The 27,904-nt window shown below is 38.6% G+C and overlaps 1 protein-coding gene and 1 long non-coding RNA gene across 10 annotated transcripts in view; one reads left to right on the top strand and one right to left on the bottom strand.

Annotated features, from left to right (window-relative positions):
- The window catches only part of CHST9 (carbohydrate sulfotransferase 9), a 256,656-nt gene that overhangs the window by 152,478 nt on the left and 76,274 nt on the right, over positions 1 to 27,904 (top strand). The window lies entirely within an intron of this gene.
- The window catches only part of LOC139084521 (uncharacterized), a 77,193-nt gene continuing 62,938 nt past the window's right edge, over positions 13,650 to 27,904 (bottom strand). Inside the window, exon 9 of the long non-coding RNA XR_011541961.1 lies at positions 13,650 to 16,442. This is a non-coding gene — a long non-coding RNA (uncharacterized lncRNA). The remainder of the gene's footprint in view (positions 16,443 to 27,904) is intronic.

Genomic DNA, 27,904 nt, shown 5'->3' with positions numbered 1-27,904 from the left:
ATTAGCTACAGTTTTTAGCTCCAGGTCCAAAATGGTTGAAGGTAAAATTTATTTATCATTGCATCTTTTTGTTTTACTTTGGATTCTGAACTTGGAAAATATACGTCCTGGACTAGAGTTCTAAGTCCATTATTATATCCTGTCTGTGTGATTTGAGGAATCCCACTTTACCTCTCTGAGCTCCAGGCTTCTGTTTTTGTTTTGTTTGTTTGTTGTTTCCATGTCAAAGAGCTCTGTAAAGTGTACATAAAGTATAATTAACAAGTATGAATTTATTTATGTATTTGTTGGTTTGAGGGGTTGGGTGCCTACCAGTGGCCTCAGAGTCGGGGAAGATGCATGCGTCCCCTTCCCCCAGCAACCTGTAGAAAGGCTTGGGCCAAGGCACAGCCACATACACGTGGGTCTGTGCATCAAGGGAGGGGGAGCACACCTCCTTTGACAACTTTGCCCTTCTAAAGGGCAAAGGCAAGAGTGGCCTTGCCAGCAGAAGGCAAGCAATCTAAACTTAGGAGCCAGTGTGCAGTGAATTATCTGGAAATGCCAGCTGCTAACACCTGCCAGCCTTGTGGGAATTTGGGTCCACAAGCTGCCTCTCCTGAGGAGGGGGCATGGGGACCAGAAGCCATGAATCCAGCTCATTACCTGACAACCCAGAGAGACCTTCTGGGTCACTCACTGACAAGCCTCTTTGTCGCCCTAAGACTGACAGTTTTGAAATGTTTAAATAAGAGAAATAGAAACAATAGACAGTGATTTCAACCATGCAAGTTAAATTGTACCCCTAGTTTACGTCTTTGTCTTTCTGTTTAAAGGCCCTCCCTTGTCTGTTTCCACCCCACTACTGGGCTCTAGCTCTCACCCCCTCCCCTGGGTGGCTACGCTCATCCTCTGGTTGAATTTCCTAGTTCTAGCACCTCCACTCCACTATTCTTGGCTTGAGCCTCCTAGGTGAGTGTTACCCAGATCTGCCCTTGTCATGTTCTCTCTCTGCCTGATAGTGGCTCTCAAAGTTATCATAATCAGGCTTTCCAGTTCTGTCTGCATTCCAGCCCCTCCCTTCCACTCACACCAGACTTCTCATGTCTCCACATTCTTGACACTATGAACCTTTTAAGCATATCTGTGCTATACCAATAAAGCACTGTCTGCCCTGTGTGGTCTCTGACATAAGACAAAAGTCCTATCACTTTGGTGGTAGGTTTCCACGCAGTTTTCCTGATTATTTCAGTCCACGCTGATCTTTCATTTATCTGCACTCATGCTACCTTAGTTATTAAATGCTGATCAATTTGGAATTTAATTGTCCCACAATTGTTCAGCCTCCTGCCTTCCTGGACAAGACAAGAGACTGTTCCGTGAACTTCTGCTCTGTCATACCCTGCCCTTCCCACATCACATGCTTCATAACCACCTGCTTCTGGCTTCAAAGTACATAAGAGTGAAAGATGGGCAACGTTGGGTCTATTTTATTTTTTCCCGCCATCAACCTTCCCCCTGTGGCTTTGTGCTTGATTCTGGCTCCCTTTCCTTCCCTTGGGCATTACAAGCCTTTGGACTCTGGAATCTGATAGAACCTGGCTCATGCCCTGGCCCATTGTAGGACCTTAGTCAAGTTGTCTGACCCCTCCGAGCCTCAGTTCCTCTATAAAATGCCCATGTATTAAGAGTTGTGGGGGGATTTTGGGGAGGAAGGCTGTTTCGTTTTATTTTATGGATGTGTTGACCATTCTATAATGCATGTAGAGAAGTGTTTAAAGATACATGTATAAAAGATGTTTCTAAAAGTGCTGCTTGTGCACCAGGTTAAGAACAGTGTTATTTCAGGGAATGGATGCATTGTGGATGAGAAACCCGAGATTCAGAAGAATTATGTTTCTTGTCCTCAGCCCCACAGGTAGTAGGTGTGGAGTTGTGATACAAACCTAAGACTGTGGGACCCCAAACCTCACACTCTTCTCTTTCCACCTGCCCTGTCTCTATGTCTGTGGAACATAGGATCACTCCAGGTGATGATAAGAGAATGTCTGTCTTGAAGGACTCTTACAATTACGTCAACTCATGTAACATTCATCCTTGGTCAATAACTTACATTAGTCAAGTGCACAAGGAGAGAGGGACTTCTTTCTCCATATCTCACTAGTACACTAATGGTCTGAAAGAGGACAGTTGAAGTGAGAAAAGCATTATAGACCATGAGAGGTGACATCACTTAAATCCCTGGGCTAAAAGCCAAGGATACTAGGTCCTGCTTACAGCTGTCAAGTATTATTTTGTTATCATAGATAAATTTACTCCATATGAAAAGGAAAAATTACCTATCTCCAGACATTTATAAATGAAATTGATTACCGAGTATTGTATAATTATATTTAAGTAAGGAACATAGCAGCCATGGAAATATCTACAATGTCTAAGACATATAAGCCTGCGCAGAAAGCTGAGGTTAAAGGGTGATATAAATGAAAACAATAAAAGTATTACTTTGTTACTTTTGCTGGTTTGGTTTGGAGACTGTGCTTTCAGGTTTCACCTCTGAGGCTTATGATTCGAAGTGTGTGTTTCTGATGCAACCCAAAGTAAGTTACCATGGATTTCATTCTACCAAAGGCAAAAAGAAAAGAAGAGGAAAACCTAAAGGAGACGAGAGAATGCTTTTGCAGAATTCAATAATATGAAAGAACTTCAGAAGTTGCGTTTCAGAAGATATGTTTTTAAAAGTATTTGATGCTACCCTTTTCGGCAGAGCCATAGCATAATAAAAGCTTATTTAATTTAATTTTCTACTCCATTACTCGCCAAAGTACAGGGCCGAGCGAAGGAATGCCCTCACAGATTGCATGCCACATGTCAGAAATTTATTACTATACTCGCTGGCAGTATTTCACCCATTTTTCTGTAATGTTTTAATTCTAAACTGAAGAAAGGGAAATTATACTAAAACCTAGATCTTAGTCTGATAATGACTTGGCAACCTCCATGGATCCAAATATCTGTGCTCATTTTGTTACTAAAAGATCCTGAACAACAAATTCAAATTACCCAGCATTCGTTAAGCAGTAGTGCACACAGAACACCATGCTAGTATCTGTGGGCAAAGAAAAATATGAACGTGCCAACTCCTTGCCCCCTCCTAGGAGTTAGCTCTGTACTCTGTTCACTGAAGACTGAGGCCACCAAGTCATGGAATGGGCTCCTCAGGCCACACGTGAAACTGTTGTCAGTTTCTCGTCCATAAAATGGAGTGCAGTCCAGGCTGGTGGGGAGATTAATTGGTTTCTCAGATCCTTTTCTACATTAAAGTTTTGAGATTCTCTGACTGAGTCAGAGTTACACATATACACAAATTGCAACAAAATGTTAAGTACAACGCAGCAGGGCCTCCTTTCTTCAAGTCCTTGATGTTTATAGCAAAAACCTGCCTAAAATATAGAGGTATGTTTCTGTATGTGTGAGAGAGAGGAGCACAGGAAGAGAGGGAGAGAGCTCTTGCAAGTGACTTCCTTGGTTTCCAATTTGGATTTTCAGTATTTTTGACAAAGGAAAGGAAAAAGCAAAACAAGAAAACCAAGAGCCTACCACAACCCTATGTCTCAGGTTTGAAGGGCCACTGTAGATCAACTCTTCATGGTGGCACAAAAGATACAATTAGAAATACTGATATTATGAATACTTCCTGTGAGCACAGCAGCGTGCTGGATGCTAAAGGAATAAGAAAGCATGGAAGGAAGGGAGGGAAAAAATAGATACAGCAGAACTCGTTGCGGGTGGTTGAATGAAGGCATGCCTCCTGGCCAGCAAAGAACTTGTTTCACAATTTTATTTACAATTAATTTTCATTGTTTGCATCAAATGTTTTCCATTTAAAAAACTTCTGCTCAAAACACACTATTTCTAACAGAAAAGTTTATTAAGTAACGGAAAATTACAAATTATGCAAAGAACTACATTTACTGTGGTTTTAATATAGCATATTTAAGAGGGGGGTGTAATGCTCTCAGGATTTCTATCTGATATACTCCAATTTCTGACTAATTGTTGTTGCAGCTACATAAAAGGACCAGTTGACCATTCCAAAATTATTCTCCAGTTAGGTCATTCTCTGAAATAACCATTTCCTACTTCCTCTGGTTTGAAATTTCATCCTCCAAACCTCATCTTCCACACGGCTCCTCCTCAGTGGAGGACCTTGCTTTGTGTTTCAGAGAAGTTAACAGAAGCCACCTGCTGAGAACTCTCTCACATACCTACACCAAATCTGCAAGCCCATTTGCTTTTGTTCCCATTCCTTCCTCCCCCTCTTACAGCTGAGGAAGTGGACCCACCTGCCATCAATGCTGAGTTCCACCTGTGCTCTGTGTCCCTTCTATTCTGTCCTCTCATGGACCTCCCTGAATGGTTTACTCACTTTTTATTCTGGATCTTAAACCTCTTCCTCTCTATGGTTGCTTTCTGTAAGTATTCACAAATGCTCTATTTCCTTCTTAAAAAAAAAAAATCCTCCCTGAATCCTGTATCTTCTTCCAACTACAGCCTTTTCCCCATCTCAAAAGAGTTATCCACATCCTTCCTCACCCCCCACCCATTTACTTCCTGTCCACACCAATGTGGCTTCTGCCCCAACCACTCTACTGGCTTGCTCTTGCTAATCATCTCTGTCTGAGTTGTTAAATTGAAAGGATACTTCACAGTCCATCTGCCTTGACCTGTCTTCATCTTATTACTCTTTCTTTGAAAAACGGGTTTTCCTCCTCCCTCTCTGAGTGTTCCTTCTCCATCCTTTTGAAGAGCTATTTTCTTCCATCTAAATTTTACATATTCGATTCCTTTTAATTTGGCCATAAGTCCACTTTGCTTTTTAATCTCCACTCTTCCCTAGTGATTCCTATAAACCCGTTCCTATAAACCAGCCTCTCTTCTCTCCTTGCTATCTTCACAACATCAGAGGCGTATAACTAAGTGCCTGTTGGTGTACCACTATTGTATCCCCCTCAAACCTGCCCCTCCTCCAACATACCTCATCTCAGTAAATGTCACCTAATTGTTCCTGCTGGAAACATGAGACTTGACACTTTCCCTTTTCTTTAGCTCACATATTCAATTATCAAGTCCTATCCATTTTACTTCCAAAATATCTATCAAGCTGTCTCTATCCCTGTGCTTCTCCACCCGCCACCATCTCTCACTGGCTATGGAAACAGCCTCCTAACGGCTCTCCCCATGTCCACTCTGACTCTGCTCTATTTCATTGTCCATATCACAGGCAGAATGAATTTTACCAAATGCAGATCTGAGTGTATCACTCCATATCTTGAAATGTTTCAGAGGCTTCCCACTGTCCTTAGAGTAAAACGCGAGCTCCTTCACATGATCTTACGTGATCTGCTCTTTCCCTGTTGACCTCTCTCCCTACTTCCTATCGTTCTGTCTGACCCATTCACCCTGCTGTTGTACTGAGCTTCTCTCAGCACATTGATCACAGAGTCTCCTTCGCAGCCATGTGTTGTTCTTTATGTCAGAAATTCTCTCCCCGCCTCATTCCACCCATCCCTCCCCACCTCCACTCTTTGCCTTGGGGTTCAGATTAAATATCACTTCCTCCAGGAAGTTCTCTAATCTTCCCAGCTCCTCTTGACTACATTTGTTCTCCCTGCTGTTTGCTAACACCCTCTACTCCATTATGTCAGTTACCACAAATGTACTTATATAATTATTGGGTAATTTTGTTTGACATACCTTCCCAGCCAGACTGTAGCCATCCTTGAACCTCCGTCAGCCAGCCAATTTCCTAATACATAGTAGGTCTCAAAAATTTTTGTTGATTAAATGAATGAATAAATGATGAAGCTTCTCCTTTTTCTTTCTCTCTTTTAAGATCTTCATTCCAGCCACTCCAAGTTTACCTTAGGTAGGTTTCCCGTCTTGTAGGGAAACATCTGAATGAAAGGTAGAAACAGCTTTGATTCTGTTTTGGTCTTGGTCTTAACCCATTCCTTCTGAGGCTGTTCTCTGCTTTTTTTAAGAGAATAATAAATAATACAGGTGGAATTTAAAACCACTAATACATTGCATTATTCTCACAATAAATATCAAAGGGCTTTACTTCCGTTTGTTTAGATCCTCAGTGGCTTACATGAGTTAGTCCCAGGTCTCATAACTGACGCGTCATCAGGCTGCCTCTCTAGAGTGGGTGCCCTTCGTGGGTCTCTTGGTCCATGTTTTCCTTTTGACAGATATGGTACAGATTGAGAAGTTTATGTTCAATATTATAAATGTGAATTTTAACCTCATTCATCTTCTACTTTTTAAAGTTCTATTTTAAACACGCTTTTAGTTGTAGGTAGCTGAAAGCACATCTCAGTAACCTAGATGCCTCTACCCACAGGTGAATTTTGATATTTCTACTTCTGATTCTCCGGGCTTTATGGGATTAGTAAGTCCCAAAATAAATAGATGTATAGATGTGTTATCTTGATTTAGATTTTGCAATAACAATGGTTTTTTTCATAAGTCCGCACCCTTTTGTATTACCCCTTCTGTATTTAATAGAATATATGTATAAGGCAGCATGGTCAGAAGTACAGCCAATCATCATAGAACAAAACAAAACAAACTGGCCTACCTGGAAACACACCTAAACTGTGGCCTCTGGAATACTGTGTTTTGATCAAATGAACCAAACAATAATATATAGACACAATTAGTAGCATATAGCCAAAGAATCATTCATTCATTCATTCATTCATCTGGCCATAATTTATAGAATTCCAACTATACAGCAGTCATTGTATATTTAATAAATAAAAAATTTATATAAATAGTTTTTTAAATTAGCACCACATTTTGGGCAAATCAAGTATGATATAAATGTATGATACAATCAAAGGAATAGTCAACTCTTGAGGCATGTCCAAAAATAGTAATTTGAATCTTCCAAGGTTCTATGATCTCTCAAAAGCAGGGTGAGACTTAGATGAAGGAGGCCTTGCCTTCTTTGTTGAGAAGGACCCACAGTCACTGATGCCCAAAGTACTCTTTAACAGGAGGCAGCTATTCGTGACATAATTGAAGGGAATAATTAAGCACAGAGGTAACATATTGCCAACAATTCACGTTTGGGTGCAAGAGACTAAAATTCGTTTCTCCAGTAAAGAGACTTTGATACCAACATGGGGAATGTGCATGTCGGACTTGGAATTTTAAGAGTTGAGGTCAGCCTTGTGGAATAAATGGCAATGCACACACACACACACACACAGTGGGGACTTGAGTATTGAAATCAGACTGTGCCCTCTTGCCAACTTTCACACTACACTTGATATTGTCATAAGTTCACTGACTCAGAGGGCTTGCTCATTGACCAGTGTCCTATTTACCTGCACTGAAGCTACTCGGACAACTTGGTGTTGCTGGCCTGACTTGTTAACCAGATCAGTGAGATTAGACCATTCTATGCACCTTTTTACTTGACAGGTTGAACAGAAGTAACTTCTAAAATTGCAGCAATCCCAGGAAGACTGAGAAGTAATCACATAAATCAGTTGAATGTGGAAAAGGGGTTGTGGGGGTGACAGATTTTGGTACAGAATAACAGATCTGCAACTGAAATGGGATATAGTTTTCAGAAGCTGTTATTACAGCTATATAGTGACACACTAGGATGCTAGGAGGATAAAGAACTACAGATCTCTGAATATCTCAACCATACTTGATAGGAAGTGAATGAAAATTAAATGATAAAGTAGGCCAAACAGAAGTACAATAAAAAATTATATGGCAGGGAATACTATTTTAAACTCAGTTCATCATCTATGCATTGCTAGAGGATTTCAGAACAATGAAAGTACTTACTTGCCCCAAATTCATTGAAATTGGTTGACTTCTATGAATATAACATGCCCTCCCCATGCCTGGGGTATAAATTTTTGAGATCTCTGAAAATAGATTCGTCAATGAGCATTTGATCCTTGCCAAATAAATAAATAGGAAAATTTAATAAAGCCTAGAGCAGCTAACCTCTTTCCCTTCGGGGCACTGGCTAAAGTCTATTATTCTGATTACATCAGAGAGAATATTCCAATTGCATACTGATCCTTTTAACTTCATGCTAATCAGTTTTCCTTTTAACTAGGTCTGTAAATAGGTGCTGGAAATAGGACTAGGGCGGTATTGGGAGTGGAAGTGAGGAAAACCAGAAATATTTGAAGCTAAAAATTCTGAATACAAGAATTAGAAGCAATTCCTTCTATGTGGCTGTAGAAATATAAATAAAAGTAAGTATGATTGACTTGGGTTCTAATTTAAGATCAGTTACTCACCCACTGGTCCCTAACCTTGTTCCCATCCCAGAAGTGGCTAAGGAATTTAATACACTTTTGTCAATAATAGTGGCTTGGGAGCTGCAAAGGCAGAACTATTCTATTCTTAAGCATCTCATGGCCATGAAGGAGTGTGGGAAAATCTAGGAAAATTACTCCGTCCAGGAGATTTGATACCTCCCCTGGAAGGCTGTCCCTTCCCCCATTGAGACCAATTGATGTAACCCGTCTGTTCCTTAGTTTCCTCATTGATAAAATGAGGATGATATGTTCAAGAATCTGTAAATGTATAAAGGGATATACAAGGAAAACTTTTAATATCTCCCATTTGCCTTTTTTATTCAGACAATTTGTTAGATACGGTACAACAGGACTGGATTTGTTGGATGTTCTAGTTAAGCTCTTGAGCACTTAGATTCTAAACAGAATCTAAAAATAGCATTGATCAGAAGTAAACAAGGTCCCCAGTCTATCTAAAGGTCATTGTGACTGCTTCAGAGTATTGAGATTTTTTTTCTACCCAGTTTTTTTAAGAGAGAAGAAAGACACAGAGTTGGCCTATATCAATTATTGGGCTGCACATCATAATAACTATCACGTGTTAAGCCCTAAATATATGCAGATATGATGCTAAGAGCTTAACATGTAATATCTTATTTAATCCCCCACAACAGTCTTTTTTTATTATTCCCGTTTTACAGATATAAAAATGATGCTTGAAGAAATTACATAGCATGCCCCATATCCCACAAAAAGTTGCTAAATCAATATTTCAGCCTAAATTTTGATGATTGCAATATTTTTCCTCTTAGCTGCCTGCTAAGTTTATAGGGGTATTAGAAGTAATCAGGAGAAATCACAACTGGAAAAGAGTTGTAGAGCGGCATGTCATTCTTCATGGCTGTGCTGCTGTTTTATTGTTTCACAAAATGAATGAAAAGAAATTGTCAGGAATCCAACTCTTAATAAAACTTCACAGAAGAGGAGGAGCATGTGAGTGACTACACTCCCAAATAGTTTATTTTGTAATTGTATAACTGAGAGAAATCTGTTCTTGTAATGGGAGACTATTGGTTTTTCCAGTTATAAATTAATTTACAAAGAATAGCAGTAACTCACTGTGATGGTGTCCAAGACCTACTCAGGAAACTTTCCCCTCTGCCTAATCAAAAGAAGTTGGTAATAATTGGTAATAAGGTGGACACTTTGTCCCTGAGACGGCCACATTTGTACCAGGAAAAGGAAACGTTTGGAACAAAATTACTGTGAAAGAGATTTTGAAATTGGACCTTGTCACTAGGGGGCACTTAGGGATATAAAATCAGCGTTGCCAAAAGTACTTTCTGAAATAGAACAATCACTGACATATGTCTTTTCAGGGGAGGAAAAAATATCTGATTATGGACATAAGAATTCAGGACATCTTCTGATGGACTATTTTTAGATGCCAAGTTGGTTAGAGAAAGAGCATTTAAAGGGAGCACCGTTTTGAAGTCGGAAGTCCTATCTTCTCTCTCCTTCTGTCTTTCACCACTGGAAGTAGACTGTGATGTTAAGGAAAAAAATAATAATAAAAAAGAAAGAACAGTGGGAACAAAAACCTTCGGCTTGCTCGGTCCCTTTCATTGCTTCCTCCTGGTCTCTTTCTCACTGTCCTTGGACCTTCCTTTCATCTTTCCATGAGAACATTCGTGCTCCCCTCTCTGTTGCTCACAGTTATTTGGTCTTCATTTTTACAGGCCTCTTTCATTTCATTTTTCCTCCCATTATGCCTAGCTTTGTTCTTCCGCTTTATTGTTGTTCATTGGTTTCATTAGCTGTGAGATTGAGTTCTCCTTTGGTTTTTATTCCTATCTTGTAGGGTTGTATTTTTTTTCTTCTTTTCAGACACTTGCATCCCTATTTCCTTAAGAAATCAATAAAGTATGTTTCCAGGATCTGTTTTACTTAAACCTGATGGTAATAGACAACATGTTATCTGAAGCCAGAAGAGAATAGTTTCTCACTCTGATCAAGTAAATGGGGAGAAAAATAGGAGCTAAAAAACACATTCTTACATTATAGTCTCCTGCAGGACACAAACAAGCAGAAAAACCTGTTTCATGGCGTGTATACAAGAGTAAAACCACAGATTGAAAAGTGAAAGGTGTGGCCAAAAAAAGCTTGTTTTTGTCCACATGACACCAAACAACCAGTTTAATTTGATTTTTTTTTTCCAAATCCACCGTTTCTTTTGGTTATCATGTGAAGAGGCTGTAAACTACATAAAATCATCAAGCGCTGTATTTAGGGATATCAGATATCTCAACAACATCTTAGAGCAAAGATGGGAGACCTTCAGTTGCCCTATTCCTTAATGCAAAGGGAAAAAAAATCTTCCTATATTATGCACCCTGTCTGCGGAAATTACCCTGCAGTTATAATTAAGAAAATAATTGCAAGCACAATTCATGAGGTCCATGCCCATCATTTCATCCTGTAAATTGAAATACTTCACCCACCGACCTAGTTTGTGAGCTTTGGGCTAACCTCCCATGAGTGGTAGATCTGGGTCTTGAATAATGAAATGATGATCTGGGACTGCGAATCCTGAATTTGCTTCCTTGTTCCCCTGACTCACCATGTGGTCATGGGAAAGTCTACATAACATCAGTTTTTCTGGTAGGAAAATGATTAGTATAATTGTTATGTAGAGTACTTAGCGCTTTGATTTCAATAAGCCACTCTTAGCGCCCAATTTTGCCCTCAACCTTTAAAGAAACTTTTTATTCACACAAACAACTAATGTTACTTCAGATGCCAGTTTTCACAAAATTATTATTTCAAAATTATTTTTAGGCTACGCTAATTTTTCTACTTATTTAAAGCTGAATCAAATCATAAGATGTCCTTCCAGTTAGTCCATCCACATAGTTGAATTATAATAAATGAATTAATTTTAGTTTTAGTTTTTTGCCTGAGTAGAAGATTTTTATTTGTCTACATTTTTGCCATGTGACTTCTCCTTCCACCTGGCACTACTCCAATGACCTAACCTCACATTTGATAAATTTATTTACACAGTCATTAATATTGTGTAATTCCTTAATGCCTCTGCTAGGTAGATAAAACGTTTGCTTTTCTTACACACTGTAGTACATTGCATTTCTATATCGCATCCACTTCCTGGCTTCTAGGAATACAAAGATGGTGCATGAGTGCAAAAAGCTCAGTTTTTGTAGCAGGAGCCTATAAGCAGACTATCCTAATGCAAGACACTGTAACGTGCGATAATATATGCGACAACAGCAGGATAACACTTTATTGAACAGAGCAGTGATTTTATCAGGGGCCAGATGCCCTCCTAGGAAGAATTTTTGGAAATTTGTGAGGACAGTTTTTCGTTATCACAAAAATTGACGGTCACTGGCCTTTAGTGGCTGGGAGCCAACACTGTTGGACATCCTTCAACGCACAGGTCAGTTCTGCCCACCAAAGAACCGACCTCAGTGGCACATGGCTTTCTAAAATCCTAGTGGACATTCTTGCAAATCATGTTTATAATTCGGTGGTCCTAGACCTTCACTCTATTTGAGATATAAACGCAAAGAAATTGTTGCTATTAGGGAAGCTAGATACACTAAATTTTCCAGAAAGTAATTTCCCTGTAAACCAAGGAAAAACCCTCTGTTATTTTGTTCACGAATTGACCAAGAATTATTTCTTTGAAAAATTATGTCCCCAGATGCTGCTTTGGGCATTTGGAACACGAGTACACAGTCTGTATCGATCTGGGATGGTTGCTGGCACAGTCAGCGTTCTAGGAGTAAGTTCAGGCTTCTTCTACTTTGTTAATGCCTTTTGTGGTCTTACCTAGGAACTTCCATATTGAAGTTCGTATTGTTGTATTATAAATATTTACCCTTTAGTCCTCCTTTATTATAATTAGAACATTTAATTGACTTTTTAAAATCACGTGTGCATGTAAGTTTTAACATCTATGCATTTTGTTTCAAGATGGCTGAATCGGTTAGCTATTGCTGCATAATAAACCACTCCCAAAACTTCATAGCTTCAAACAGCGACCGTTTATTTAACTCACAGTTCTGTCGGTTGGTAATTGAGGCTTCCTCATGATTCTGCAGACATGTGCAGGGGTCAGTTAGTCGGCTCTGCTAAGGTGGACCAGACCTCGCATCTCTAGGACCTCAGCTGGGACAACCAGGCTGCCTCGGTTCTACTCCTTGTCTCTCACCCTCCAGCAGGATAGCCTAGACTTGGTCACGTGGCAGAGGCAGGGGACTCAATCATGCAAACCTAGACTCAAAACTGTCACGCCAGACTTCTCTGGTATTCCATTTACCAAAACAAGTCACAGAGACTCCCAGATTCAAAGGATGGGAAAAGAAATTCCATCTTTTGGGAGGAGCTGCAAAGTCATATTACAAGGGGGTATGAGTACAGGAAAGGGAATTACAAACAGCTGGCCACAAACATTTGTTATAAGACAGGTCTAATTGATGGGTCTAAGAGCCACTACTATAGTCAAAGCAGACGCGAGGAAACAGTACAATCGTATTTGCACTTAGATCATCATCCAGCAGTCTAGAGAAGGTGGATTGCAAGGATACGGGCATGGAATAAAGGAAGTAGCACGGCTGTTGCAGGCTTCCAAGTGAGGGACCGGTTTTTTAAAAATTAAGATTGATGCAGGCCCCCAGGCAGGGTTCTGCAGTTTGTGCACTTCAGGGTGAACAGGAACTGAAAGCTCAGCTACGTTGTTTCATAAGCTGTGGGCCCTGGCCCAGGGCTGAATTAGCTAAAAGGAAAGGGCACCTTTTCCTAATTCATCCACTCAAATCATGTGCCTTTTCTTTACTTCACCAGCCTCAAGGGGGAACATTTTTAAAAATGTGTCTTTCCACGGGAGCAGCATTTTGTAATTGGCACAAAGGGTCTATGTATGCTTGGCCTTGAGTCCAGAGACTGGATTACTGTCTCACAATTCCACCCCTTTGCTCACGCTTTTCCTCCTGCTTAGAATGACCTTTCCCCTGTGTGCCTGGCAAACATCTTCTTGTCTTTCAAGAGTGATACTAGGATTACCTGTTCCAGGATTACCTGCTCCATGAGTGTTTCTGATTCCATGCCATTCCCCACCTTGGTAGAAGAGAATGCCACCCACCCCTTGTGTTGATGTTTTACCCAGTACAAACTTCCATCATAAGTAGGTCGTGTCTGAAACGGCATCCTGAATAATCCAGTTCTGTCCTGTCCAAGCTGCTCCTGCCCCTGCCACCCTCCTACCATGCATGTTGAGGTCGCCGAGGAAGGTGTGCACAGCAGACAGAATCAAGCAAAGGTACACTTTTTATTTTTATATTGTTTTTATGCCAAACCCCATAAAGGCTCTGCAAGCCAAAGTCAGAGGCAGGCCAAATGGCCTCCAACCCAGTCAAGCCATGGAACTTCCTTTCCCCTCCCGACTCGTTCCATATCCAAATCTCAGCTTGTCTTAACATTCTAAAAGTGAAAGCGCCCATAGGAAAGCAAGAAAAAATTGTTTGCAAAACAAATTTCCTTATATCTTTCCTGCTAATGCTACACCCAAATAACATTCTTGGGCTGGATGCAGTGTCTCTGCATCCCTCTCCACCAGTGTGAAGCCAGGGTACCGAGGGTGGAGCCTCTCCCAAGGGAATGGAATTCTCTCACTTCCTCCTCTTATTCTATCAAGATTAATGTCCAGTCATGCATCAGTCAGACTATTTATTATCCCCTTCTGAGAAGATCCATGGATTCTTAGAAAACCTCAGCCATTCTTTTCTTAGACTATTTCTCCCACCCATGCCACTGCTCTTATGAATCTAAGAGATAAACACACACACGCACTCACAAACAACAACCAAAAACAATCAAAAGACTTGATTATCTAAAAATTAAAATCTTTTCTAAACCATGCAATGCCTTAGTCATATAAAAAGGCAAATGATAAACTAGGGAAAATAGAATTTACAACACACTTGAGAGAAAGGAGGTTAATAATCTTAGTATAAAGAGCTTTTACACATCAATAAGAGTTAAAAATGAACGCCCTAATACAACTGTGCAAAGGATGTGGGAATAGGCAATGAAAAGAAATGTTGTACACAATTAATCAAAGCAATCCTGGTGTTTGAAATGGGCAATATTAAGTGTTGATACCAAATTTTATATAAAACAGCAAAAATTGCTCAATAACGTGTATGTATAAATGTATAGAATATAGCAATATATAGAATATAATGGAGTACATGTATAAAATCTAACTTCATAGTGATTTGTGATATTATTGTTATTTTGGCAGTGACACATTGTTAAGTTTGATATGTGTATGTTTTCTGTGTCACTCTACTGTATTTAACTGTGGACTTGCTTCCACTGGACCACTGGTGAGTTTTCAAATTTATTCACGGTACCCGCCCCGGTGTCTGGCACAGAGCAGGCATTCAGTGAATTTGTCTCAAGCGATTAGATTCTTGTGAAATATAGTTAGTGCTCTGTTCAATCTTGTCCCATTGAACTAGAGAGGAAAAGTATTTTACTGAATCAAATGCACTTAGTATCCAACTAAATTAATTATGTATTTTGAATTTTTGTTTTAATTTGTCAATAGACTTCCCTAAATATTTACATAACAAAAACTTTGCTACTATTAACTCTGTTATATTTTATAAATTATAATACTTGTAAAATTGTAATACTTGTAAAAACTGAAAGGTAGATCATTTTTATCCCTTTGGTTATGATGTAGAAAGTGAGAGAGAAAAATACAACTTTCTCAAGATATAGAAAATGATATACTATAATGAATCCTTTTACTTTTTCTAACTTCCATGTTTTCTTTATATACACTCTTAAAATTTGTAACACTCTTAAAATTTGTATTCTGTTTAAATTTAAAATTAAATATTGAGTTTGATCTTATAAAACATTTAATTACTTTTGGAAATGCATTTTATGAGACCAGTAAAGTCATTTTCAATGATATGGACTAAAAATCTAATATCGTGCTTGGAACACAATTTTTGAGAACACACTGCATCAGTGGTGGTATTTGCTTTCGAAAATGAATTATTGTGTTATGGGCTAAATCCTGCCAGAACTGATTTTGAAATCCAAAGTGGAATATTTTGGATACTATAGTTTAATATGAACTGAACACGCAAATAGTATTTTTATTTCTAAAAGAAGTAATGACATGGTTTCAATAAATTGTTATATCTATTACCTGCTCTGCGACTCTGAACCATATATCGAGGGCGACATCTGAAGTGTAAGCAAATCCTGTTCTATATAAATGTAGTATAAGCATTTTCAAAGCTTGTTGCACAATCTCATTATCATGATCAGTTATTGCTTTTCTTCCCCAGAGAAGGGTTGTCCATCCTAATTTACTAGGGAAGAACTGATTTTTATTATGTTCTCCCAAGTGAAAAGTAGCTCCAATTCTTTCAAATGGAATGATAGCCAGAATGACTTATGGGGGAGCTGGGGGCAGGGGAACGGCTAGATCCTACAGCTATAGAGAAAAACCCATTGATGCCAAAAATGGTGCAGCTGACTGTCCCCTTAGGGGATGGGCATGGCCTAAAAGGTCCTTCCCATACATTCCCACATGATATTCAATGATTTCCAGCATTTATAGGAAATTCTTTCCGATTTGATATGTATGAAAAAGAAGACTAAGACATAGTAGTCTCTCTGGATTTCTTTAAACTCTCATTTTCTTATTTTCATCTTTTCTGTTTTTTATTTTCCTTGTCCATTCATTATTTGTCCAATATTTTTTTAATATCTGTTTTGTGTGTGACCCAGTGCCAGGTCCTGAGGTTGCAGAGACAGGAGATTTACTCTCTCAGAAGGGAAGACAGATGTGCAAACCAGTAAGTGAGACCCAAGGGTACGAGTGCCGCAATAAAGCTGTGCGCAGGGTGCCACGAGGGCACAGTGGGGAGGAGGCGAGGTACACTCTGGAGTCTTCCCGCAGCCCAGCCTGGTGCTGCTCTGTGAAAGGAGAGAGGCTGTTCTTCAGATCTGACGTGGGGTTGTGCCCTAAGCCACAACCGGCCAGGACTGCTGCTGCTGCTGCTGATACTGCTACTCCTGATGACAACAGAATTAAAAAGTTAAAGAACCAGCCATGTCGAATGGGAACTTAAAATAAAAACACATTTACATAATTTCATAATCCAAGGTTGTATTCCATAGTGTAGGACTGTGTGCTTTGTGGGAAAAATTAATGGCAGAAAATATGTATACTGGATCTTTCTAGGCCCTGACCAGAGGCCTGAGGCACACATTTGTAGTAGGCTGGAAAAATGATGGTTGGGCCTTGTTTCCCAGGCCTAGAAGACAGTGCAGGAACATAGTAAAGTGATAATATGCTAATATAAAGGGAAAGTAATTAGCAGTTGGAGATGGCATTGTATGGCTAGAGTACTAGAATGGCTAGTAGGCTACAGGACAGCAGCCATCTCAACCTCTTCCTTGTCAAAAGTTCCCAACTCGATTTGCAGGGACTCTTTTCCATGGAATCATAGCCACTCTAGTGATGCAGATCAATGGGATGATGCCTTTACATGCAGCTTAGCTGGAAACCTTCCATTGTGTAGAGAGATTCTCTCTTATACACTGGTCCCTCCTCTGATTCCATGCCATAGGATCAGTTTAAATGAGATTATGTCATAATGAGCAACCATCCCCTCCCAGATGGTTTAGAAAAATGGATTTCATAATAACTCTTGTGCCTCGTAATAAATAATATTGAAACATTTTGGTTTTATAGCTAAAGACTACTACTAGTTATAGCACTTTCCCTACTTGGGATTTTGTTTGTAGTGGTATTGTAGAGAACTGCTTATTTCAGGGAAATTTCTTCCACCCTTCTGCATGATTGATGACATTTATTGGGCAATGGCCTGAGGTCAGGGGGAGTCCTAAGCATGCTACAACTCATCAATAAAGTCTGCTGCTGTCCCCTTTTAAAGACAAAAAATGAAGCCCACAGATTATACAAGTTGCCCACTTAGCTAACAAGCAGTTGAGCAAAACTGGAACTCAGGTGGTCAGAGGTCAAGACCCACGCAATGACACATGATGCCAAGATATATATAATTCTTATAAAAAGTACTATATATTCTTCTGACAGTTATGGGACATTTGCTTAACGATACAAACAATTATTGTTGACAACAGAAAAATATGGCCCAAATTAACTAATTTTCTACTGTTTTTCTCTGATAAATAGCATTAGGTCAAATTAAGAGATTAGGCATAGTTTATATACTCATATGTACACATAGATATAATATCTGACATCATATTTTACACACGTATGCACACAGGCATGCACTCACACACTACACACTCACATACTACATACTCACATACACACTGTAAAAGAACAAGAGACCATTGGACAGAAATCCAAGGCCATCCTTGAACTTGAGTTGATATTCTTGAGTCTGACTAGGAAATTATTAAGCTGCCAGGCTCTAGTATCATTTTGGGCAGCAATCCTTCCTCCTCCCTTTCAGCCTCTCTGGCCAATGGAGTTTGGTTTTGTCCTATGTAGAGTGATTGCTACCATAACTCTTAACGAATCATTGTAAAAGCATTGGTGAAGAACAGACCTTTTTTCTCCCTCACTTCCTGTGTCTAGAGCCCTCCAATATAAAGCTATGATGCTGGCTAAGAGTCATGATTACAGAGTATAAGTAATAAGAGTGTATGTACAAAGTATGAAAGTGTGGGACTGTGCATGATGAACTCTTTCCCAGAGCTGTCCCCCAGGCCTGCCCACAGACTTCTGCATGGACAGAGTACCACAGGATGCAGTGCTGCACAAAGCATGATGGGACGCAGAGGGTGAGTCAGATCCAGTCTTTGCTGGCAAAATGTGTAAGCAGTGGATAGATAATCTGGCTCTATCCCCAGATGGGCATTGCATATTGACTATATAATTTCTTATTACTAAAACTATTAAAAACAAGGTCTTTGATAATTCTTGGATTTTTTAGTTCTCTCTTAAAAGGGAATCTGAAATTTCAACTGAAATAAAGGAAAACCCAACCTAAATTAGATACTTATAGAACTAAAATTAAAAGCAATTAAGATATGCTGTAAACCATTTTCATTTAATAATGGGAAGATAGAGCAAAGAAACTCTCTTTTCTGGTTCCCTGTTGTGTTAAAAACTGTGACATGGACTCATCCTAAATTTTTAATCTCAGTTTAAAGTTGTTAATAAAAATTATCTGAAATAGATTTTTTTAAACACTTACTAAATTTTCACATATCTCTGAGCTCCAGCTTCAGAAGCGAATTTTTGTCTGATATTTGTAGGCTGAATTTGTATTAGTTATCTATTGCTGTGTAACAAATTACCCCAACACTTAGCCGCTGAAAACAACATTTATTATTTCACAGTTTCTGTGGGTCAGGAGTCCAGTCACAGCTTAACTAGAGAGTTTTAGCTTGGAGTTTCCCATAAGGCTACAGTCATCTTAAGTCTTACTACTTCCTAGCTCACTCATGTGAGCAGGCCTCATAAGATCTGCTTCCAAGCTCTGTCACATGGATCTTTCCTCAGGACTGCCTCGTGACATGGCAACAGGCTTCCCCCAGAAGTGAGCAATCCAAGAGAGAGAGCCCAAGATGCAAGCCACAATCTTTTTATAACCTAAAGTTGAAACTGATATCCCAACACTTCTGCCAATACTGTTTCTTAGAAGGGAATCAATAAATCGTGCTCATACTCAAGGGGAAGGGATCACACAAGTGCATGAATACCAGGAGGCGGGGATCATTGAGAACCATTTTAGAGGCTGCCTAATGTGGTTGTGTATCAGAAACTAAACTGAAAGGAATTGGGGAAAAGAACTGGAGAAAAGATACTGAAAATCTCTCTTAACTTTCTCTCTCTCTCTCTCTTTCTTTCACAAACACACACACACAGAGTAAGCATTTGGCTGATCATAGCTGTTAGAAATTAGAATACTTTAGTACTCAGAAGAATTGCAATAAAAAGGCAAAACACTTTCTAGCCTTTTGTTGTTGTTTTGCTTTTAGTAAGCAAACTTTAAACAGATTGTTTATATTATTTTTAAAATGCATGTATTAATATGTAAATATTTTTCTAAAGGCTAGAGTTATGGACTGAATTGTTTCCCCCCCAAAAATTCATATGTTGAAGTCCTAATATCCAGTACTTCAGAAAGGGCCTGTACTTAGAGACAAGGTCTTTAGACAGGCATTTAAGTTAAAATGAGGTCGTTAAGGGAGGCTTTAATCCAATCTGACTGGTGTCCTTTTAAGAAGAGGAAATGTGGACGCAAAGAGAGACACTAGATATGCACGGACATAGAAGAAAGACCACGTAAAGACAAAGGGAGAAGCTGGCCGTCCACAAGCTAGAAAGAGATGCCTCAGAGTGAAATCAACCCTGCCAACACCTTGATCTCAGACTTGTAGCCCCTAGAACTGTGAGAAATGAATTCCTGTTGTTTAAGCCATCCAGTCTGCAATATTTTGCTGTGGCAGCCCTAGAAAACTAGTTCAATTCGTTGTTTTATAACCAAAATCTCTCTGTGTACTCTCCATGTCCCAGTTTCTCATTGGCCTTATATAGAACAAAGTAAAGGTTCTATTTTACTTTGTTTTAGTTACCTCTAGATATAGTTCTAACCGTTATATTTTTAAGATTGTTTGTATTTTTCCAAAGAAACAGATAAATTGAATTTAATCGTTATCTTTCTTTAGTTTTTTTCCTGTTATTCATTTATCATATTTCTTCCTCATTTGTCTTTGCCTCATCTTTACTAAGATAATATTAAACTACCTTTGCAGTGTCTTGATAGCAATACTTGTGGCTTGATAGGAATCTCAGCACTATGGTGATAGCATAAAAAATTCAGAGATGAAGAACATTTCTTGGATCCTTTTGTCATTTTTTATGGGACACCCATTGATAAAATTATACAAACACAATTCATTATCTGCCTTCATTTCTGGACCTAAAAGTTTTGACTTTTCCCGAGAGAATAACACTTAAAGTTTAAATTCTCTTGAATTTCTGTGATTTTTCTATTTCGTGGGATGGACAAATGCTCGGCTTTGGTGTTGAGTGCCAAAGAGTTTTCCAAAGTCATTGTGCACATTACACTCTTCCATTAGTGCTTGAGAGGTCCTATTATTCCATATCCTCACCTACGCTTGCCATTGCTTGTTCATTTTCGCCGTACTGGTGAGTGTGTGTGGCATAGAATTTTCATCTCCCTGATGACCAATTGACATTGAGTAACTTTTCATGGTTTTGGTCATTTGAGAATCCTCCTTTATGAAGTGTCTTTTCAAATTCTACCCCATTTTTCTGAGTGGTTGACTTTATCTTATTGATTTGTAGGAGTTTTTTATATAGTCTTTTGTCGGATACACACATTGCAGGTATCTTATCCTTCTTGGTGGATTTTATTTTTATTATATTAATGTTGTCATTGAGTAGTCAGAGTTTCTTAATTTTAATGTAGCCAAGTTTACCAATTTTTTCTTTTTTGGTTAGTTCTTTTGTACCCTATTTAAGAAAGTATTGCTTATTCCAAGTTCATGAAGATATTACCCAATGTTTTGTTCTAAAAGCTTTATTGTTTACCATTCTCAGTTAATTCTACAACCCATCTGGAAGTAATCTTTGTTTGTGGTGTGAAGCAGGGGTCAAGATAGGAGTAACCAATTGCCATAGCATAATTAATTGAAAAGACCATCCTTTCTGAGCCAGCGCTTTTTGATCATTGGTTATGCTACAGGCACTGTGCAAGTTGATACTTCATTTTATCCTCACAAAATCCCTATAAGATAGGTGTTTCCTCACTTCATAAATGAGAACTTATAATTAGATGAGTTAAATTAATTTCCCAAGTATTCATGGCTAGTAAATTTTGTGAATCTGGGTTTTCAGCTTAGGGCTTTTGCAAAGCCTTCCTTAAAGTAATCGTAAGTCAGTGTCATCCAAAGGTATAATTACATTTTGTTAGTAAAAATCAAGATAGTGAAGGGGTTAGAAACCACTGGGAATGTGAAGGTGAAGAAGAGTTGACCCTAGAAAACAACAGGACCTTGAATAGTGTGTTGCATATAGTAGGACTCAGTAATAATTTACCAAATTGCAAGAGGCATCCACTTTGGAATAACTATAAAGCTTTGTTATTTATACTCCTAGGGCATATATGATTTTTATATACATGATAGTGGTTTCCAAAGCATGGTTCAATAACACCAGCATCATCTGGGAACTAGTTAGAAATACAAATTATTGGGCCTCACCCAAGACCTACTAAATGAGAAATTCTGAAGATGGAACTGGAAAATTGTGTTTTAACAGGTTCTTCAGGTCCACTAAATTTGATAAACACTAGCCCAGGGCCTACACTCTCACCATCCCTACTACAGAGGCTTCCTCTAACCTACCATGCTTGCTCATACCTCCAGGTGGGTGCTTATTGACAGTGCCTCTGCCTGGTTTCCCATCATGATTCCTAGCCTGGCTAATACCTTCTTGGAGATCAGCTCTTCTTCCTTACATATGTGCACACACACACAGATTTAGATCCAGTCCCTCATCACTCTTCTTGTCGTACTACTTTATAATTGTCTGCTTATCTGCATCTGCCACTAGACCATGAGGAGCTTAAGGCAAGGGCCTTTGAATTCCCAGAGTATGGCATAAAGTAGGTGTTCAATATAATTTTTTGAGTAAGTGAATTCTGTTCAATTTTATTCTTGAACGACTGTCATATTGAAAAGGAATTACATAATTTTTGAGTAAATCAATAAATATTTGTAGAACTCTCTTGTGAAAAAGGAATCATAGAAGAACGCACAGTGAATGGCAACTTCACGAAGGCAAGGAACACTGAGATACCTGTCATAATAGGTGTTCAAGAAAAAACTGGAGTCTCCAAGGCCTCTTCAACCTCTTTCCCACCCTTCTAAATTGTGAGCTCCTTGAGGCCAGTGACAACATCCCATTCACTGTGTATCCCCAGTACCCAACAGGGGCTGGTATGGTGCCTAGCACACAATGAATTCACTATAAGTAAATGAATGAACAAGTTACTAATGGCATATGTGGAGTTCTGTTGTTGCTACTCTTTTGTTTGCTTGAATGTTTTTTGCTGGAGAGACAACTACAGTTCCAGATCACCCAGTTGGCCAAGTATGCAAATTCTTAGGAGCACTAGTAAAGCAGAGGGGAAAAAAAGTGAGAGAAGTTTTGCTTTGATAAACTTATCCAGAATTTTGTAATCAGAAATGTTTTAAGAAAAAATTTTAACTACAGTCTGCATATGTGTTCTGTGTTTTGTGGTTTCTTCCTTTTTCTTAATTACAAATGGGTGAAGGAACTAAGGAGTAGGGTACCATAATCTTTTCAGTGTTGGGAGGCTCTGAATTTAGCCCCTGGGCAGAGGCCAGACCATGAAGAGCCTTGTGGGTCTTGTTTACCCCGTGTAGGAGTTTGTACTTTATCTTAAAGGCAGCTGTAAGCCATTGACTGATGTTAAGGAGGGAAAATAACATAATAGATTTGCTTTTCTAAAGGTCAGTCTGACTGCTGCGTGGAGGATTGATTGGGGAGTGGGAAGGGGAGGATGGAGACTGGAGTGCGGAAGACGGGTTAAAAGAAATGTTGAAACTGATCAAGACAGAATTGATGAGAACTTGAACCGGGGCTATGAGAGGACGGAGGAAAAGAGTGACTGAATTCAACAGATATTTATAAGTTGACTCAACCCACTGAATTTGCTGACAACGATAGGGGGCTTGTCAGAAATTATTAGAGTTAGCCTCAAATTTAATAGTAATAATTAAATTGTCAGGCCTCCGCTTCTTTGGATCTGAAAGGTTATGTAATAGAAGCCTTTGTTAACTACAAAGCACTGAATACACTCCAAGTGGGATAATTACCCACAGAAATCATACCTCCAAGTCCATGTGCCAGAGGCAAGCGCTGAGAGTTTGAAAATGAGTTCATGTTTATTGGTGATCAACAGCAGGATTGCACATGTATTCCTGAACAATGAACTTACTGTTCTTTCTCAAGTGCTCATTACAATGGAAATTAGTAACACTTGAATGATTGATACTGCTCTCCTCTAAACATGCCACTTAGCAAATACTTACTGCAGCTAAGTATGTTAGGAATTCACATGGTGATTGATGCCAGACATGAGTGGCTACTTTTTGTGAATGGGATGAAGGTGAGGACCTCGCCATGAAGAATAGCCTTCATATCCGCCTGGGTTATGAGCAAGATTTTGTTTATAAGTCAGCATTTGGCTGTGAAGGACTTGGTCTGGTTGTACATATTTGTGTTTTGGGCCCTGTATAAAGGAACATTTAGCTTCTTCTTACTGATACTTTATTTTATGGGTTTTTTCAAAACCAAAAGCCTTTATTGAACTTGTAAAATTCAGTCCACAACCAATCCTAATTTCCCAATCCACTTCTAATTTGGGAAACTAGAAGAAAATGATATGTAATATTCCAACTCTGCTATGAGAGTATGTGCAAAAATGAGAAAAAATAGGAGTCTTCTGTAGCCCTAATCCATTTCCATCAACCTCACAGAATTCTCCTTACATATTTAAGGATCCTTTTTATATAAATGACTATAGTTCAACATTTTGAAGAAAGACCAAAGAAGTGAAAAGTAGTCCCTATAATCTTTAAAATCACCTCATTTTTTCCTTTGTGCACTGGAATTTAGACATAGAATATTCTGGCTTCTGTTTTTGGCCATTGGGTTGCTATGAAAGAATTCCATAACCTCTTTCATATCACATATCACTTTGCTCATTTTCTGGTTTTGGTAAAATATTCATTATTAACTGTTATAAATTATAAAATCTTTTTTTCCCAGGAAAAGTGTGGACTTTCTTTTTTAACAGATTTGCATCTGATAGGGCTGCTTGCCTTAGGCAACAGTACTAGTAATTGAATCTGCATGAAGCAGTATAAACCCTAGGAATATTTGGAGGAAGGGAATCTGCTGTATAAAACAGAGTAATGGCAGGTTTATGTAGAAGGGAAAATTCATTGCTCCGAAACCTTCTGACTCCAGCATGTGACTCGTTGAATAACTGAATATTATAGCATGTATTGAATGTTAATTCTGTCAAGATTTCCAGAGTAAAAAATTCCACTAATTCTATATCTCTCTGGCCTCCACGTTATGTTTGGTACATAATAATCATTTCCATTATTATTTTTATTCGTGGATCAATTTTATTATGTAGTTGGATTAAATATTAGCTATTTGTGGTCAGCAAGAATGTTTTGAGAATCTCTTAGACTTCTGGGCAGTGGGGATTATAAAAATTAGTAAGACTTGTCTCTTGCCTTAAAAGAGCTCATAGTCTTGTCTGGAAGAAAGGAGGAGTAAATATGTCACTGTAATAAAGCCTCGTAAGTCTATGGTGGAGGGTTATATAGAAGTACAGAGGAGGAACACCTAAGCTTGACAGGTCAGAGGTGGTCGGGGAACACAGAAGGCTTCCTGGAGGAAGATACACTAAATGGTCTTAGTGGCATCTTGACAAATGTGGGGATATAGCCTGGAAATGGTGAAAATAGATGCAACTTCTTTCAAAGTCATTGGGCAATATACGTCGTCATAAAAAAATGTTTAGACCTAAAATTTCCCGTCTTTGAATCTTTGGTTTAAAAAAAACTGAAATACAGAAAAAATGTATATTTAAAAATATTAATTACATAGTTATTTGTAGTAACAATTTTGAAACCTACAATAGAGGGATTTTTAAGGAATTGTGATTTATCTACTCAAACGACTGTAGAGCAGACACTCATGATTTTTTGCTAAGAATTTATCACAACATTCGGTGGTTTATTCTACAAATAATAGTTGAGCAGTCCATGCCAGCCACTGATCTAGGGTCTTTGTACTCATAGTCAATAGACATGGTTCCTATTGAAGGAGCTCATGGTAAAATGGGGAATATTGATGATTCAATTAACTTAGGAGAAAAAGAGAGATGGACTCCAGTGGTGACCTAAGCATGTTATTAGAATGCAGCTCATGTAAATCAAATTAGCAGGACATGTTAAGCTACCAAAAGGAGATGGTACAGGACTTGAGTTTTGAATGATAAGAAGAGAGAAAGGGAATGGAAACATAGAAAATTGCTTATTTTATAATGTTATCTGGGAAATAAAAGCAGACTATAACATTAGATATGCAGTTTGACCATAACTGTTTGACCATAACTATATAAAACCAGCCAACCAAAAAAATACATGCATGGGAAAAAAAGAGAGCAAAGAAATAAAGCATTGATAGTGGTTGTCTGAGGATGGTGGTGCTATGAGTGATATTTTCCTCACTTCTGTTTTTTGATCTTTCCCAAATATTCTATTATGATCATACTGCTTTTTGTTTTGTTCTGTTTTTATTTTTATATTTTTATTTTATTTTATTTTTTTGCTGAGAAAGATTTGCCCTGAGCTAACATCTGTTGCCAGTCTTCCACTTGTTTTTTTCTTTGGCTTGAGGAAGATTCGGCCTGAATTAACATCTGTGCCAATCTTCCTCTGTTTTGTATGTGGGCTGCCACCACAGCATGGCCCCCGATAAGTGGTGTAGGTCTTCACTCAGGAACTGAACCTGAGGCACCGAAGCAGAGCATGCTGAACTTAACCACTAGGCCACAGGGCTCGCCCTGAACATATTGCTTTTATAATGAAAGAAATGGATGCAAGAGGTTGTCAGCAAGAGAATAAAAGGCACAAAGTGTTTACATTTTATAGGGGAACTATTCATGGTCAAATTCTCACAACAAAACAGGATGGGCACATTTCCAGAATGTAATAGCACAGGATAACATTCTCAAGGATAAAAGACCCTTCTGTTCCCCTGACATACTGGCCCTAATTCTAAAAAAAAAAAAAAAAAAAAAACAGATAGAGGCTGTGTCACCTAAGTCACCTAGAAAATTCTTACTGCCTGCTAAAGTCATGACTCTCTCTTGGATTCCTCCCTTTGTAGAAAACCCACTCTACTTAGCACTGAGCTAGGCACTGAATCTGTCACTTCCAATGCATTAGTGCCTTAAATTTACATAACACTTTGGAATTTATGAGGCACTTTCACGAAGTTTTCATTTTTATTGTCTCCACAGCCTTGGGAGGTAGGTAGGACCGATAATATTTTTCTCATTTTACAGTTGAAGAAAGTAAGTCTTAGATGAAGTTTCTTGCCTCCAGTTACAAGACTGGTAAGTGTCGGAAGCAACACTGGAACCCAGATTTCTTTCTGAACAGAGTGTTTGTTCTTCCACGTCACAAATTCCAAGTGATCGGTACTTCTCTCTTCAACTAACAACACCAGACCAACAGTTGTGAGGGCAGACGAGGTGGTTATTTTTAATTTATGTGGGCTCCAGTGTCTAGGGGAGTTCTAGCACTCAAACAGATGTTCCATACATTTTTCTTGGGGCAAACAACAAAAGAATTGTTAATACTCTGATTTAGTACTTAATAAACATGCAGGTCCTAAATAAATCATCTATATAGATGTCATCATTGTCTTTAAGGTATCTATCTAAAGTGCAAAAAAGCAAAATAATTATATTAACACAAAAATCAGAAAAAGGGGGAAGAAAGAGATTAGTGAGAAAGAATGAAAAGGAAATCTTTGAGACAAAGGGATTCCTAATTAAATAAAGTAGAATAATTTATTATGAATTTCTGTTTACTACAAGAAAAGTAAATCGATTCCACATTAAATATCATTTTTAATTGAAAAAAGAAAGCAAGCATAGGAGAAGAGAATGTCTTTGAGAATCATCAAAGCACGTATTTCTTACACAGGCACACACCTGCTCTCCTTCTGCCTGCATCTGAAAGGGGCTCATTTAGCATTCACTGACGGCAGGAGAGTGTTTCTGCACTCCTGCTGAGCTCGTGAAGTTTTTTTAAAACTTATTAAGGTGGCACATGTAATCATGCCCTAGTGGCTTCAGCTATATATGCCCTTTGAAAAATTTCTAATGACCTCTTGGACACCCTGCATATAAATGTCACCACTTGGAATAAGAGTCGGACTTTTTGCTCATCAGAATGTTCTCTGTTTGGCTTCAGTGTAATATTATCCCCGATCTAATGAAAGCAAATGGATCTCAGTAACTCCCTCCTAAATAATACTGCATATTCTTTTTCTGTTATATGTATGGTGTTGGTACAAAGCTTAGCACTACACACAGGAACAATTCTACTGATGGGTAAGGAAAGAAAATTAAATTGTTATCTGTGTAGCCCTAGACCTTTTAGATTATTTTCAAAAGTCATCACAGCAACAATGATTTCCCCCATATTACTTTTGACTAGCATTGCAGACTTGGCTTTCTACATATATGGGAGGCATCTTTAAATCCATTTTACTTTTTTTTTTTTTGCAGATGACCTTTGGAAATGATTTCCAATAACTGCAGCCGACTTTAAGCTCAAGGCTTGGTAGTGAAAGGTCACTCTACATTTAGACTAAATGCGGATAG

Source organism: Equus przewalskii, chromosome 7 (assembly GCF_037783145.1).
Source record: "Equus przewalskii isolate Varuska chromosome 7, EquPr2, whole genome shotgun sequence".
In the NCBI taxonomy this organism is placed as follows: Eukaryota; Metazoa; Chordata; class Mammalia; order Perissodactyla; family Equidae; genus Equus; species Equus przewalskii.
This window is presented reverse-complemented; position numbering and strand designations above follow the sequence as displayed.